Below are 17498 nucleotides of genomic sequence, written 5' to 3'. Positions count from 1 at the left end.
ATATATGAACTGTGGGTGTGTATATATGAGTGTGATGTTTATATATGAACTGTGGGTGTGTATATATGAGTGCGATGATTATATATGAACTGTGGGTGTGTATATATGAGTGCGATATTTTTATTTGAATTGCGGAATGAACAGGATGGGCAATTCCTCCTGGGGTTATATTTTTTTGAAGACAATGACATACAGTGAAATTTTGACATGAGGCCGAAATGGTTCAGTTGGGAGAGCGTTGGACTGAAGATCTCAAGGTCCTTGGTTCGATCCCGAGTTTCGGCAGTTTTTGGTTGTTTAGTTTCTTCTTCTTCGCTTCGATTCCCGCATTTATTTACAGTGAAATTTGATCCCCGCCACTGAAGGATTGGGGATGGAATAGAGAGACATCAAGGATGGGACATATTTCTATCGTCTGTATTTGGTTTTTATTTCTCTGTTACCTTCTGCCTTTTTCTCTTGGTTTTGTCTCTCTCGGTGCCGGGTGACTATTTGATTTGATGCATTTGTTCCAAATTGATGCCTTTTCCCCATCTCGGGGCGGTCAGACCCGCTCTGTCTGTCTGTTGCTGCTGATGATCATTCATGGGAACAGGCCGTGAGTTAAACGATTATCTGCAAACCGGAGAAAGGCAAATAAAAAGACGTGTTTCTCTGGCCCCAGGGGTAAAGTTACAATGGATGTTATTCAAAAAACTGTCCCCGTGAATTTGTCTGTGGGTTTCTTTTGTAAGGCTTCGATTTTAAAAGTTACAAAAAACCGAAATAAATAAAATAAATTACAAGAATCGAGTCCGTGATCATGATATTACGGTAAACTCTATGCAAATAAGTTAACCGGCCGGACGAACGGCACATTCGGCTGTTTAATTAATTTTTGTTCCTGTGCGCTGGCTGGTAGCACTTTTTGTGCATGGACCAAAAATCTCTCTGCTCCTCCACAGTTCCTAGTTTATCACCATTTAGAAAATACTCTGATTTATCTTAGATTTAAAGTGGATGACCTCGCTCTCCCCCACATTGAACTCTATTTGCCGCAGTTTTGCCCACTCACTTAATTTATCAATTCCCACTTTTCAACTTCCTGCTTCTATCAACATTATTTATTCCGCCACCAGAAGGCTGAGTGTTCAAATCACGGGTAACCGTTGCTTTTCGAGCTGATCGGATTCTGGATCGTTCCGGAATGAATGTTCTATTTGCTTTTTCACAATAAACAGAACCTTGCACTCAAATCTGCTTCTCTGGTTCCCAAATTTCAGGAAGGCGTCTCATTCTGCCCTCGACTTTTGATCTTGAACTGCGGTTGAAACTTTTGCAAAGAGGGAAAAGAAGTCCCCAAATCGCTCCACGTGACTCTCAAACGCTTTGGGAAGAAGTTCAGTTCAAACAATCAGGACTTTAAAGGCACCTCAATGACCTGCACTTTCATTGAATGAGTTTTGTTCGCCATTGTATTCGACCGTGAAATCGCTCTCCGCTTTCATCTCACTGGTGAAGAGTGTGACGGCCTTGTATCTGTCAGCGTGTAAGTGACGAGTTTGGGGTCGGTATGGGCCGCTTTCAATTTTGAAATCTCACCGAGCACCAGAAAAAAGAAACTTAGAATCAAACTGTCCCTGTCAGTGATGAATTGAAGTGAATATCGCTCCAAGCAGATCTGGACAATGCGCAGCACAGCCGCTCAGGAGTTCCAAATCCACCCTCTCCCCACTCGGCAATCGCATTAACTGAACTTTACTCTGGCCCAGTGTCACCGCGCTGAAATCAAGTCTTTCTCGGCCACATACTTTCTTAACATCATAGTTCCTGGTTTAAGAGTGAAAACTGCCGTCCGCTTCACTGTAAGTGCAAGAGACAACTTTGTAGACACCGTGTAGTGTCACAGACCTGCTCGTTTGACCTGCTCATTTCATCTCATCTCATTTTCTGCAATACTGGGACAGAGAATGGTGAATCACAGCTCGAGAAATCAATCCTCTCTCCGACTGGGGGACCGAGTCTTCCAACATACAGGCATTTAGGGGCAAGGGGAGTTTGATGTTCAGAAAGAAGACGGCACCGATTTTCACTCGTGCAAACTGCACACCCTTTATTTTGGAAAAGTAAACTGATGGTCAGACAGCTGTTACATTGATCGCTGCAAGCTGAAACGGGAGCTCGGTGAATTAATGGCTCAAGATGGCCACTGTGGTGCAATTGGTTCGCGCGTTTGGTTATTAACTGTAAAGTTTGGTGGTTCGAGCCCACCCGGGGACAATAGGGAGCTTTTACCTTAAAATTCGTTGTTTCGCATTTCCAGGTTTCGAATGTGCGTTCTGTTCACAGAAAAATGTACCGTAAACATTGCCAGCTGAGCGCGGCTGATATTCCACCTGCCGCTGGATAACAGGTATCTGAACAATATCCAAAAAACCGAGAATGGCTTGAAGGTGATGGAAATACTTCTTGACAGACAAGGTTCAAAAGGAGGGCTCACGATTAAAGTGAAATATTATTCACCTTCCGACAGGTTTCAGTTTATTTGTGAGAGATCGTTAAAGGATCCTGCAGCGCTGCCTCAGTTAACAAAAGCAGTTCGAAGCCGCTTTTTTGACGCAGCATCAAACCCATCAGTTTTTCGCTGCTTCCCCAGCTCCCCGAGTGAGTGAGGCCGTGACAGCAGTAACATTGTCCGGCCCCGCTTTCTCCAATCACCCGCTGCCGGCGGAAAGCAGCGAATGCAGCCTCAGACAGCGCATTACTGTCCATCCCTGGGAAACAATTTCCAACTGAAACAGATTGGAGTTGTGCTGAGCTTTGAGTCTGTAGCGTGTCCGTGACGAGGTTCAGGTTGATATCATCCATTCATTTTTTTATATCTCAGAAGCGCACCAGGAGAAAACAGGAACTGAGAATCAAATTGTCCCTGTAGGTGATGAATTCAAGGGAATATCGCTCCAAGCAGATCTGGGAAAGTCACAGTGCAACCGCACAGAAGTTCCAAATTCTCCCTCTCGCCACTCGGCAAACATTAACTGACCTTTGCTCTGGCCTGGTGTCGCCTCGCTCAAACCGTCTCTTTCGCGTATGATTTTTTTACGAGTGCAAAGCGTCCCCCGCTTCAGTGAAGCTGCAATCGACATTTTCTTCTAGATGCCATGTCATGGGCCAGATAAAGGATGTGAACAGTTACTGCTGAGAACAAATTAAAAAGTAGCAGAAGTTCATCAAAGTTGCACCATTGAAAGTCCTGGGTGGAGGTTTAGAGGCTGCGATTGTAGGAAGAGTTTTGTTGCGATTCTAACAGACCCTCGAGTGAATTTCCGGGATGTCCAGAGCACCGAAATAACTCAGTCAGACTGAAGATCTAAAGGGTTCAGTCCCGGGTTTCAGGAGCGTTTTCTCTCCCTCTCTGTTATCTTGATACCTCCTCCGTGCCCTTTCCATTTTCTGATACGCTCGGAGGGCCCCTTACCCACTGACACACCCTGACTCTCCCTGATAACATCTGGCAGTCCCTTGCCCTCTCTGATAACATCTGGCAGTCCCTTGCCCTCTCTGATAAATTCTGAGAGTGCCGTAAACTCTTTGATACCTCATAGCCTCACACCCCTTGATAACCCCTGAGAAGCCCTTTGATTCCCTGACAGCCTCTGGGATCCCGTTGCCCCACCGGATCCACACAAATAAACCCTTAGACTCCCTGGTTCATTCTCAGGAGCCATTAAACTCTCTGCTACCCAAGTGCGATTTAATTCCACATGTGGATCTACCAGTCTGTGTTAAGGATCAGATCCACGGTTTGTTCGCTCTCATTACTCCGAAGCACTCTGTTCACCGAGAGGGAAATCGCACCTACGTTTATGTGATCTTCAAAGAAAAATTAAACATTGCATGTACAGAATACAGAAATAGCTCAGATGGGGTAGCGTTCGAATTAAAATCCACAGATCCTTTGTTCAATCTCCGCTTAAGGCGGCCTTTTTTCCTCTCTCTCTGTTGGCGGAATGCATAATAAGGGGGCTTAATCTTGAAATTAGTGCTCGATTAATGAGGCGAGAAATCAGGAATCACTTTCGCAAACAAAATACGGCTGAAAACAGGAACTCTCTCGGCCCAAAGGATGTGGATTGAGGCTCAATTCAAATTTACAAGACTGATATTGACAGATCTTTTTTCGGTTCGGGTCCCAAGGGATATGTTTCCAATGCGGGGAAACAGAGTTGAGTTACAGACCACCTCATGATCTAATTGAATGGGACAGCAGAAAGAGGGGCTGAGTGGCCCTCTCCTGTCTCGATGTTCCTCTCCTGCTCAGCGCGGTGCTGGAGGACGGGGAAAAGGCATCAGACTGACTCCAGAATGAAAAGCGAGTGCACAGAAGGAGCGACGCTGGGATTGTCAGACAAACTGAACCCCTGCAGCAAAATCAACAGCTGCCTCTCTACAATAATAGGATGGGAAAGCATCTTGAAGCCGGCCTGGCTAGCTCAGTCGGTAGAGCATGAGACTCTTAATCTCAGGGTCGTGGGTTCGAGCCCCACGCTGGGCGTTTCGTGTTTTATTTCTCAAACTGGGTGATGAAAGGTCCAAAGTGCGACCTCTTATCTCCAGTTCATGAAATCCAGTTACAGTCACAGACACAACACTGAGCTGTGTGAAAGGAAACCGTGAGCGTTGCAAAATATCCAGCCCCTCCCGATTCTATCTTCTCATTCCCTCCACATGGGACACGGACAGATTATCGGTTCAACCGGCTTCATTTTTTGCTGTTATTAAATGTGTTGATGCCTTCAAAATGTAAGATTTAGAAGATGCCAACTCTGGATCCATTCGCCTCTCTGATACCTCCGGAGACCCCCTTACCCTCTTTGATTCTCCCTGAGCTCCTCATCTTCTCCGATATGGTCCGAGAGTCCATTATCCTTTTTGAACCTTGTCAGCGCCCTTTACACTCTCTGATACCCGCAAAATGCTCCTTACCCACTGATACGCCCTGAGTCCTCTTACACTCTCTGATACTCTCTGACACTCCCTTCCCTTCTCTGAGATCCTGTTACACTGTCTGATACCCTCTGACACTCCCTTCCCCTCTCTGCGATCCTCTTACACTCTGATATCCTCCGACACTCCCTTCGCCTCTCTGAGATCCCGTTACACTGTCTGATACCCTCTGACACTCCCTTCCCCTCTCTGAGATCCCCTTACACTCTGTGCTACTCTCTGACACTCCCTTCCCTTCTCTGTGATCCCGTTACACTGTCTGATACCCTCTGACACTCCCTTCCCCTCTCTGAGCCCTCTTACACTCTCTGATACCCTCTGACACTCCCTTCCCCTCTCTGAGATCCCCTTACACTCTGTGCTACTCTCTGACACTCCCTTCCCTTCTCTGTGATCCCGTTACACTGTCTGATACCCTCTGATACTCCCTTCCCCTCTCTGAGCCCTCTTACGCTCTCTGATACCCTCTGACACTCCCTTCCCCTCTCTAAGATCCCCTTACACTCTCTGATACCCTGTGACACTCCCTTCGCCTCTCTAAGATCCCCTTACGCTCTCTGATACCCTGTGACAGTCCCTTCGCCTCTCTAAGATCCCCTTACACTCTCTGATACACTCTAATAGTCTCTTCCCCTCTCTGGGATCCCCTTGCCCCACCGGATCGCCACGAAGAAGCCATTAGACTCCCTGAACCCTTCTCAGAGCCCATTGCCCTTCCTCATACCCAAGTACAATGTAATTTCACAGGATGATCTATCGGCTTGTATTCAGAATGAGATCCACAGTTTGTACGGCCCATGCTGCTTCCGCCTCTCCCACTCCGAGAGCCCAAGCGGCGGTCGGAACCAATCTCCCTCCTATAAACTCGGAGTGTAAGTATGAGTGCGCTGTTGTTTCATAAACTGTGGGTGTGTATATATGAGTGCGATGTTTATATATGAACTGTGGGTGTGTATATATGTGTGCGATGTTTATATATGAACTGTGGGTGTGTATATATGATTGCGATGTTTATATATGAACTGTGGGTGTGTATATATGAGTGCTATTTTTGTATATGAACTGTGGGTGTGTATATATGAGTGCGATGTTTATATATGAACTGTGGGTGTGTATATATGAGTGCGATGTTTATATATGAACTGTGGGTGTGTATATATGAGTGTGATGTTTATATATGAACTGTTGGTGTTTATATATGAGTGCGATGTTTATCTATGAAGTGCGGTAATGAACAGGAGGAGCAGGGCTTCGGAGGGGTTATATTTTCTTGGAAGACAATGGCGCAAAGTTGCATTTGCTCTGGGGTCCAAATACTCAGTTGGAATTGCATTGGACTGAAGATCTAAAGGTCCTTGGTTTAATCCCGGGTTCGGCAGTTTTTGATTGTTTCGTTTCTTCTTCTTTGGGTCCATTCTCGCATTTATTGACAGAGAAATTTTATTCCCACCACTGAAGGATTGGGGATGGATTTGAGAGACATCAAGGATGGGACATATTTATATCGTCTTTATTTGGTTTTTATTTCTCTGTTACCTTCTGCCTTTTTCTCTTGGTTTTGTCTCTCTCGGTGCCGGGTGACTATTTGATTTGATGCATTTGTTCCAAACTGATGACTTTTCCACATCTCGGGGCGGTCAGACCCGCTCTGTCTGTCTGTTGCTGCTGATGATCATTAATGGGAACAGGCCGCGAGTTGAACGTTTCTCTGCAAACCGGCGAAAGACAAATAAAAAGAAAGACGTGTTTCTCCGGCCCAGGGGTAAAGTTACAATGGATGTTATTCAATAAACTGTCCCCGTGAATTTGTTTGTGAATCTGTTTGTAAAGCTTGGGTTTTAAAAGTTCCGAAAACCCAAAATAAAGCCCCTTAACAGCCCATACAGGAATCAAACCCACGATTACAACATTATGGTCTGTTTTAAGCAAGTAAGCTGACCAGCCGTTACGAACATCCCAATCATCGTTTTTTTTTACCTATACTAGTTTGAAGTGATTTCTGTACACGGACCCCTAAATCTCTCTGACCCTCCACAGTTCCCAGCTTCTCACCATTTAGAAAGTACCCTGATCTATCCTTTTTTGATCCAAAGTGGATGACCTCCAGAAAAAGTGACTAAAGTAGTGGACAGGGGAATGTCAATGGATGTTATTTATATGGACTTCCAGAAGGCATTTGATAAGGTCCCACATAAGAGACTGTTAGCTAAGATAGAAGCCCATGGAATCGAGGGAAAAGTACGGACTTGGTTAGGTAGTAGGCTGAGCGAAAGGCGACAGAGAGTAGGGAGAATGGGTAGGTACTGACATTGGTAGGATGTGACTAGTGGTGACCCGCGGGGATTTGTCTTGGGGCCTCAATTATTCACAATATTTTTTAACGACTCAGATGAAGGCATAGAAAGTCTCATATCTAAGTTTGCCGATGACACAAAGATTGCTGGCATTGTAAGCAGTGTGGATGAAAACATAAAATTACAAAGTGATATTGATAGATTAGGTGAATGGGCAAAACTGTGGCAACTCATGGACCAGCATATTCCTCACTCTACCATTACCAACAAGCCAGGGGATCAACCCTGGTTCAATGAAGAGTGTAGAAGAGCATGCCAGGAGCAGCACCAGGCGTACCTAAAAATGAGGTGCCAACCTGGTGAAGCTGCAACTCAGGAATACATGCGTGCTAAACAGCGGAAGCAACATGCTACAGACAGAGTTAAGCGATTCCACAACCAACGGATCAGATCAAAGCTCTGCAGTCCTGCCACATCCAGTCGTGAATGGTGGTGGACAATTAAACAACTAACGGGAGGAGGAAGCTCTGCAAAAATCCCCATCCTCAATGATGGCGGAGTCCAGCACGCGAGTGCAAAAGACAAGGCTGAAGCGTTTGCTTCAGTCAGAAGTGCCGAGTGGATGATCCATCTCGGCCTCCTCCCGATGTCCCCACCATCACAGAAGCCAGTCTTCAGCCAATTCGATTCAGTCCACGTGACATCAAGAAACGGCTGAGTGCACTGGATGCAGCAAAGGCTATCCCAGCTGCAGTGCTGAAGGCTTGTGCTCCAGAACTAACTGCGCCTCGAGCCAAGCTGTTCCAGTACAGCTACAACACTGGCATCTACCCGACAATGTGGAAAATTGCCCAGGTGTGTCCAGTCCACAAAAAGCAGGACAAATCCAATCCGGCCAATTAACGCCCCATCAGTCTGCTCTCAATCATCAGCAAAGTGATGGAAGGTGCCGTCGACAGTGCTGTCAAGCGGCACTTACTCACCAATAACCTGCTCACCGATGCTCACTTTGGGTTCCGCCAGGACCACTCGGCTCCAGACATCATTACAGCCTTGGTCCAAACATGGACAAAAGAGCTGAATTCCAGAGGTGAGGTGAGAGTGACTGCCCTTGACATCAAGGCAGCATTTGACCGAGTGTGACACCAAGGAGCCCTAGTAAAATTGAAGTCAATGGGAATCAGGGGGAAAACTCTCCAGTGGCTGGAGTCATACCTAGCACAAAGGAAGATGGTAGTGGTTGTTGGAGGCCGATCATCTCAGCCCCAGGGCATTGCTGCAGGAGTTCCTCAGGGCAGTGTCCTAGGCCCAACCATCTTCAGCTGCTTCATCAATGACCTTCCCTCCATCATAAGGTCAGAAATGGGGATGTTCGCTGATGACTGCACAGTGTTCAGTTCCATTCGCAACCCCTCAGATAATGAAGCAGTCCGAGCCCGCATGCATCAAGACCTGGACAACATCCAGGCTTGGGCTCATAAGTGGCAAGTAACATTCGCGCCAGATAAGTGCCAGGCAATGACCATCTCCAACAAGAGAGAGTCTAACCACCTCCCTTGACATTCAACGGCATTACCATCGCCGAATCCCCCACCATCAACATACTGGGGGTCACCATTGACCAGAAACTTAACTGGACCAGCCATATAAATACTGTGGCTACGAGAGCAGGTCAGAGGCTGGGTATTCTGCGGTGAGTGACTCACCTCCTGACTCCCCAAAGCCTTTCCGACGTCTACAAGGCACAAGTCAGGAGTGTGATGGAATACTCTCCACTTGCCTGGATGAGTGCAGTTCCAACAACACTCAAGAAGCTCGACACTTTCAGGGAAAAAGCAGCCCGCTTCATTGGCATCCCGTCCACCACCCTAAAGATGCACTCCCTTCATCACCGGTGCACAGTGTGTGTACCATCCACAGGATGCACTGCAGCAACTCGCCAAGGCTTCTTCGACAGCACCTCCCAAACCCGCGATTTCTACCACCTAGAAGGACAAGAGCAGCAGACACATGGGAACAACACCACCTGCACGTTCCCCTCCAAGTCACACACCATCCCGACTTGGAAATATATCGCCGTTCCTTCATCGTCGCTGGGTCAAAATCCTGGAACTCCCTTCCGAACAGCACTGTGGGAGAACCTTCACCACACGGACTGCAGCGGTTCAAGAAGGCGGCTCACCACACCTTCTCAAGGGCAATTATGGATGGGCAATAAATGCCGGCCTCGCCAGCGACGCCCACATCCCACGAACGAATATAAAAAAAGGTTTTGGAGTCCTCACCGCCAAAATTGCAAACACCTTATCTACATCTGACCTATCAAACCCTTGCATAATCTTAAAGTCCCACATCAGGTCACCCCTCAGTCTTCTCTTTCCAATGGAAAAGAGCCCCAGTCTGTTCAAACTTTCAATATGGGGAAGTGTGAACTTTGGACCTGAGCAAGATAGATCAGAATATGTTCTAACTGGTGAGAAGCTGGGAACTGTGGAGGAGGAAAGATGTTTACGGGTCCAAGTACAAAATCACTAAATGTCAGTGGACAGTTACAAAAAATAATTCAAAAGGCCAATGGAACTTTAGCCTTTATCTTAAGGGAGCTGGAATTCAAAGGGGTGGAAGTTCTGTTCCAGTTATATAAACTCTGCTGAGACCACATTTCGAGTCCTGCATTCAGTTCTAGGCCCCACACCTCAGGGAGGATATATTGGCCTTGGAGGGGGTGCAGTGCAGATTCACCAGAATGATACCGGGGCTAAAATGGTTAAATTATGCGGACAAGTTGCAGAGAACAGGTTTGTATTTCCTTGTGTATAGAAGATTAAGTGTTGATGTATTCGAGTTGTTGAAGGTGATTAAATGAGCCAATGGTGTGTGTGTGAGCTGTGAGACAGCTTGAAATCCCAATCCTCTCCACCACTGGGGACTGAGTCTTCCAACATACAGGGATTTTCACTCGTGCAAGTTTCATCCACATTTTCTGCTCTTCATTTCTCCGACCTACTTGTTGCGCTTTTCCCTTCAATTCAGGACTTACAGGAAAAACTCGATTCTGCCGTCAATCTCCGGGTCACATGGTGAGAATTCAAATAATTGAAATCGACCCTTATCAACCCCAATATCGTCACCGACACGTTTGACGAATGCAAAGCGGCTTCAATCGCGGTTTTACTGCACAACTCGTTCAAAGATACTGTCGGTAATTGGAGGGTCTTTCAAGTCATGACACGAACAGAACAGTTCGCACTGCCGTTTTCCCCAAGACGCTTCAGATTCATGGGGAATGATTTCGGTCTGGCGGTTAAATCAGTTCCCTCTTCACAAATCCGCCTTTGAACCCGGGACTTTTAGTATTTTTGATAACCGATACCAAACTGGTTTGTCCTGTACTGTACATTACTGTCTAAATATTACAGATAAGCAGAGCACTTGAGCTGTCACAGCTGTGACTTTGACTTTTCTCCCTCTCCTCTCGATCTCCCCGGCAACTGCCACTAACCACAATCTTCTGTCACACTTCTCCATCAGGAAGTTCCGAGCCTCGGTTTTCAAATGAAATAACGCCCATCTCTCCAATCACCGACAGCCCAGAGAGAGTTTCTTCGTTTCATCTCCCAATTTACCCGAATCCTCAAAGTAGCATGAAAATAATTGTCATTAAGTTAATAATAATAATATAATTAGAAGTTCTTATCGTCTGGGGTTTTGTTTCAGAAGCCACGGCTTTTAAAGGTCACTGTGGATGTTTAACGAATCGCCTCTTGGTTGGAGGTTTCTGTGTGGGAAAGATCAGGAAGTGATAATTGAGAGACCGAGGATGAAGCTGTTTGATGGGAGCACTGGGGACACAGACCGTGCGCGGCTCCAGTGGAGCAATCGGTCAGCGCGCGTTATTTCTACAATAATTATACGCTCGAGAACATAAGAACATAAGAAATAGGAGCAGGAGTAGGCCAATCGGCCCCTCCAGCCTGCTCCGCCATTCAATAAGATCATGGCTGATCTGATCCTAACCTCAAATCTAAATTCATGTCCAATTTCCTGCCCGCTCCCCGTAACCCCTAATTCCCTTTACTTCTAGGAAACTGTCTATTTCTGTTTTAAATTTATTTAATGATGTAGCTTCCACAGCTTCCTGGGGCAGCAAATTCCACAGACCTACCGCCCTCTGAATGAAGAAGTTTCTCCTCATCTCAGTTTTGAAAGAGCGGCCCCTTATTCTAAGATTATGCCCCCTAGTTCTAGTTTCACCCATCCTTGGGAACATCCTTACCGCATCCACCCGATCAAGACCCTTCACAATCTTATATGTTTCAATAAGATCGCCTCTCATTCTTCTGAACTCCAATGAGTAGAGACCCAATCTACTCAACCTCTCCTCATATGTCCGCCCCCTCATCCCCGGGATTAACCGAGTGAACCTTCTTTGTACTGCCTCGAGAGCAAGTATGTCTTTTCTTAAGTATGGAGACCAAAACTGTATGAAATGCTGGGGTTGTGAGTTTCAGCGCCATCTAAAGTAGTTGAACCTTCTAAACATTTTGACTGGAGTTCAAGGTACAACCGGTTCCATAACACATCGACTTCTTCATGTCCCCATGTGGGCACTGAGGCTCCTCTGACCTCCCGTCTTACAATAGCAGGCGAGAGTTTATTTGTTTATAGGAGGGAGAGGGGGCGATTGGCGAGAGCTGAAATGGTAAAGCGGCCGGCACGACATCTTTAAATCTAAAGAACCAAACACACAATTCTTCTTTCCGTGAAGCAGGGATTCATCGGTTTGAAGTGTCGTGTCGGGAAAATTCGGGAGGCAAATCTGCTGCCTGGTGTCACGGTGTAACGGGTGAAATTATTCAGCTTTCAATTGTTGATCGGCGGAAAGATCGAGAGGCCTTTCCCAGCTCCCGTATGGAACAAGTTTACCTTTTGAGCCATTGGGTAAAGTGTATTTTTTATTGCTGCGAACGAATGACAAAACATTTTGTACAAACAAGAAGAATTGCACAATCATAAGTTCGCTGTCCATTTTTCTTACATCATGTTCAACAGAAACAAGGATTCTCCTCAACACGTTGCTAAAAATTGTATAAAAGAGATACTCCCCTTCATTCGACATCGACAGGGATAATTCAGAGTCCCACCATGAATCTGTATGATGGAAGCTAATTTCACTGAGTAACCTATTTTAAACAGGGTGAATGTACAAATCTAATGATAAGGGTCTGGGTTGGAGAAGGAACAAATTTAATTACACTGATTCCACAAACACTGCACACCACATCCCTGAAACATTGTTAACTGTTTCTACATAAAACTGGAGAGGGTGTAAATAGAAAGTAACAGAACAGAAGCTCATTAATGTATCAAATTTAATTTTGATATTGTTGCACAAACACTGAACATCCCATCGCTAAAACACTGTCCCGATCTAAAATCAGTCGGCAGGACCCTGAGCCACAGTGAAAATGCTGTGATTTCAACCTGGTTCAAAACACGCAGCCTTCTGATGTGGAGTCAGACGCGACTGTTCTTGCACCAGGCCCACAACAAGCGGCTGGAGCCGGATCCATTGGAGGGCCATCGGTGCAGACTGCCGCCCCGGCTCTCGGAATGTGAGAGGCGGAAACAGGAGCGGCCTGACCGCCTCAACCACAGCACAGGATCCCCACTCTCCCTCACGTTGCATCACTGACTCTGTGACGCAATGTTCGACTTCAACTTCATGGTTGGAGGAGACATTCAAAGGTTGTGGGTTCGAGTCCCACCAGAGTTGGGTTTTAGTTCAGGGAGCTGGGAAGTGAAATTTTGCAGCAAATCCGCAACCGGATCATTAATGTCCGTCAAGGATGTGAAACTGCCCCCGACACTTCATCTTACACAAGTGGCTCCAGTCACACCCGGATTTATGATTATTAATCCACTCTGAACTGGATTGGCGAAACTCTCTCAAGGAGGAGACTCAACATCTGCTCAGACCGAAAGTCAATCTGCTGGACTTCCGGCTCTGTCAGACTGAATGTTCCTTCAGACAGGTTTCTCACTGGACACATGCATCCTGCTGCCGTGTGAGCATTGGTGCTGGAGGGGTAGAATTCTTGCTTGTAGTAATTCTATTCCTGTAAAACTAGCTCCTGAAGTGTAGGATGGAAAGTATCCTGGCTGAGCGGTCTAAGGCGCTGGTTCAAAGCTCCAGTTAAATCCCACAATTTGTGGATGGATCAAAATCATAGTTTGTGTTTCCAAAACTGCAGCCTCTCTCCTGTAAACAAGTAATACTGAACATCTCATCTGCTATTGCAACAGCGCAGTCCGGAGGAACCACATGGCATTACAAATAAGTAGATGCATTTTGGAACAAACCAAATGTACCTTCAACTCCGGTCGAAATGTTCACAAGCAAAAGGATTGTTTGATCACGGTGAGACTCGAATTAACAACCTCGGTATTTCCCGACCCTGTTCTGTCAGATAAGGACCGCGCACTGACCGATTGCGCCGCTGGAGTCCGGTCACTCTGATCACCTGTCCCACTCTGCTGGAAAGAATCTTAAGGTGAGAGGCCCGAACCTGTGGAAACGTGTCCAGTCACTGTGATGAAACTAATATCTGCACTTCCACTTTCAGCTTCTATCACATCCTCTGCTCCATCGCACGACAATCGGGTTTTCTGCGAACAGGTCAAAATGAACATTGCCAGAAATTCTATCAGTCGTGAGATTTGAACCCAGCGCCCACGCAGTGATTGGATTTATTGTCTGAAAGCAGTGAGCTCCGTTCGGACAACCCCTCGCCAGTCTTTCACGTTTTGTTTCATGCCCAAATAAATAAATTGGAGCTAATTGACCGCATTTACCCCGTGCTGGGGTTGTTCTCCTTCGAGCAGAGAAGGTTCAGAGGAGATTTGATAGAAGTGTTCAAAGTCATGGAGGGTTTAGATAAAGTTAATAAAGAGAAGCTGTTCTCATTGGCGGAAGTGTCGAGAACCAGAGGACACAGATTTGAGGTGATTGCAAAAGAACCAAAGGCGACATGAGGAAAATCTTTTTTACGCAGCGAATAGTTATGATCTGGAATGCGCTGCCTGAAAGGGCGGTGGAAGCAGATTCAATCGTGGCTTTTAAAAAGGAATTTGATAAATACTTGAAGGGGAAAATGCAGGGCCACGGGGAAAGGGACGGGGAATGGGACCAATGGGATTGGTCTTACAAAAGGCAGGTAAGGAATTGATGGGTTGAATGGCCTCCTTCTGTGGTGCGTTCATTCTGTGATAAATATTATTTTACACACAGTGAACAGACCATCCCTGAAAGACTGCCCCGCGATAAAACAGAGTGACACTGAAACGTTGCGAAAATGCAATGACCCCGACGTGATTCGAACACGCATCCTTCTGATCTGGAGTCAGACGCGCTACCGTTGCGCCACGAGGTCCACAGCGCCCACCTGGAGCCGGATCCATTGGAGGGAGATCGGTACCGACCGCCACAGCGTCTCGAAGAGGCGGAAGCAGCAGCAGCAACACCGCAGGAGCCCCGCTCTCCAATCCAGCCGTTCCCAGCGGAGAGCTGCCAGTCCCGGCCTGAGCCCTGTCTGGGAGCCGCCTGCCATTCAGTCTTTGCAGAACGGGACCGATCCAGTTTCAGCTCACACACAAGCTCAGGAATCCCACTCCTGACAGGTTCACTTATTTAAACCTTGTTTAGATTCAGTGAATTGGGATTTAATTCAATCCTCATCTGCCCGCCGCTCTGTCAGTTCAGGACTTTATTTAAACCGATACTTGGAGCTCTGTTTTACAGGGTGCCGGCTGTTTCAGCATTTCTCAGTCCCACCACGAACACTTTTTGCTGCTAACTTCTGCTTAATACAAAGTTCCCAGGAACGAGGGGATTTCTACTGGGTACTGAGTTCGAGTTAAGGAACAATAGAGGTCCGATTACACTACTTGGTGTATTCTTTCGGCCACCAGCTCGTGGGACCGATATGGAGGAGCAAATTTGCAGGGAAATTACAGAGAGTTGCAAAAGCCATAGAGTAGTGATAACAGGGGATTTCAACTATCCTAATATAGACTGGGATAACAATAATATAAGGCGCAAAGAAGGGGAAGAATTTTTGAAATGTGTTCAGGATAACTTTCTCGACCAGTACGTTTCTGGCCCACTGAGGAAGGAGGCATTGCTGGACTTGGTGCAAGGGAATGAGGCGGGCCAAGTGGAGCAAGTGTCAGTGGGGGAGCATTTAGGGAGCAGCGATCAGTATCATAAGGATTAGAATAGCTATGGAAATGGACTCTGTCCACTCTAAAGTAAAAGTACTCAATTGGAGGAGGGTCAATTTCAGTGGGATGAGATCAGATCTGGCCCCGGTAAATTGGAATTAAAGATTGTCAGGCAAAACTATAATTGGACAGTGGGCGCCTTTTAAGAAGATGATTCGGGGATAGAGAAGGTACATTCCAACGAGGTAGAAAGGTAGGGCAACTAAAGCCAGAGCTCCCTGGATAATAAGAGAAATAGAGAGTAAGATGAAGCGGGAAAAAGTATCGTATGACAGGTGTCAGGTTGATAACACAAGTGCCAACCAGAGAGAATATAGAAAGTTCAGAGGGGAAGTGAAAAAGGAAATAAGAGGGGCAAAGAGAGAGTATAAGAATCGCGGAAAACATAAAAGGGAATCAAAAAGGCTTCTACAGACATGTTAACAGTAAACGGGTAGTAAGAGGAGGGGCGGGGACGATTAGGGACCATAAAGGAGATCTACGCATGGATGCAGTGGGCATGGCAGAGGTACTAAATGAGTACTTTGCATTGTTCTTTACCAAGGAAGAAGATGCTGCCAGATTCTCGATAAAGGAATATATAGTTAAGATACTGGATGGGCTAAAAAAATGAGAAAGAAGAGGTACTGGAAAGGCTTGCTGTACTTAAAATAGATAAGTCACCTGGTCCGGATGGGATATACCCGAGGATGCTGAGGGAAGTAAAGGGGGAAATTGGAGAGGTACTGGCCATAATCTTCCAGACATCCTTCGACATGGGAATGGTGCCAGAGGACTGGAGAATTGCAAAGGTTACAACCTTGTTCAAAAAAAGGGTGTAAAGATAAACCCAGCAACTATAGGCCAGTCAGTTTAAGCTCGGTGATGGGGAAAGATTTGGAAATGATAATCGGGGATAGAATTAACAGTCACTTGGACGAGTGTGGATTGATTAGGGAATTCCAGCAGGGATTTGTTGAAGGCCAATCGTGTTTAACCAACTTGATAGAGTTGTTTGATGAGGTAACAGAGAGGGTAGATGAGGTCAATGCAGTTGACGTGGTGTATATGGACTTTCAGAAAGCGTTTGATAAAGTGCTACGTGGCAGACGTGCTATCAAGATTACGGCCCATTGAATACAGGGGGCAATAGCAACATGGATGCAGCACTGGCTAAATGACAAGAAACAGAGAGTTGTGATGAACGGTTGTTTTTCGAACAGGAGGGAGGTGGGCAATGGTGTTCCATAGGGGTCGGTGCTGGGACCACTACTTTTCTTGATAGATATTAATGACTTGGACTTGGGAGTAAAGGGTACAATATCAAAATTTGCAGATGACACAAAACTTGGAAGGGTAGAGAACAGTGAGGAGGATAGACTTGAAGAGGATATGGACAAGCCAGTGGCGTGGACAGACACGTGGCAGATGAAGTTTAACACGGAAAAATGCGAGGTGATGCATTTCGGTGGGAGAAACGAGGAGAGGCAATATAAACTAGAGGGCACAATTCTAAAAGGGTTGGAGGAACAGAAGGACCTGGGGTTATACGTGCACAAATCGTTATATAAACTCTGCTGAGACCACATTTGGAGCACTGCATTCAGTTCTAGGCCCCACACCTCAGGGAGGATATATTGGTCTTGGAGGGGGTGCAGCGCAGATTCACCAGAATGATACCGGGGCTAAAAGGGTTAAATTATGCGGAAAAATTGCATCGGAAAGGTGTGTATTTCCTTGTGTATAGAAGATTAAGTGTTGATGTATTCCAGTTGTTGATGGTGATTAAATGAGCCAATGGTGTGTGTGTGAGCTGTGAGACAGCTTGAAATCCCAATCCTCTCCACCACTGGGGACTGAGTCTTCCAACATACAGGGATTTTCACTCTTGCAAGTTTCATCCACAGTTTCTGCTTTTCATTTTTCCAACATGCTTGTTGCGCCTTTCCCTTCAAT

General features: G+C 46.3%; 3 non-coding genes across 3 annotated transcripts; 2 read left to right on the top strand and 1 right to left on the bottom strand.

Annotated features, from left to right (window-relative positions):
• Positions 1–212: 212 nt before the first annotated feature.
• On the top strand, positions 213–285 carry trnaf-gaa (transfer RNA phenylalanine (anticodon GAA)). The gene has a single exon. It is a non-coding gene; the product is annotated as a tRNA-Phe (tRNA).
• A 4176-nt stretch (positions 286–4461) lies between these two features.
• On the top strand, positions 4462–4534 carry trnak-cuu (transfer RNA lysine (anticodon CUU)). Its single transcript has one exon. It is a non-coding gene; the product is annotated as a tRNA-Lys (tRNA).
• A 10107-nt stretch (positions 4535–14641) lies between these two features.
• Positions 14642–14713, bottom strand: trnaw-cca (transfer RNA tryptophan (anticodon CCA)). Its single transcript has one exon. It is a non-coding gene; the product is annotated as a tRNA-Trp (tRNA).
• Positions 14714–17498: the final 2785 nt, after the last annotated feature.

This window comes from Heptranchias perlo, unplaced genomic scaffold (assembly GCF_035084215.1).
Source record: "Heptranchias perlo isolate sHepPer1 unplaced genomic scaffold, sHepPer1.hap1 HAP1_SCAFFOLD_1372, whole genome shotgun sequence".
Taxonomy (NCBI): Eukaryota; Metazoa; Chordata; class Chondrichthyes; order Hexanchiformes; family Hexanchidae; genus Heptranchias; species Heptranchias perlo.
This window is presented reverse-complemented; position numbering and strand designations above follow the sequence as displayed.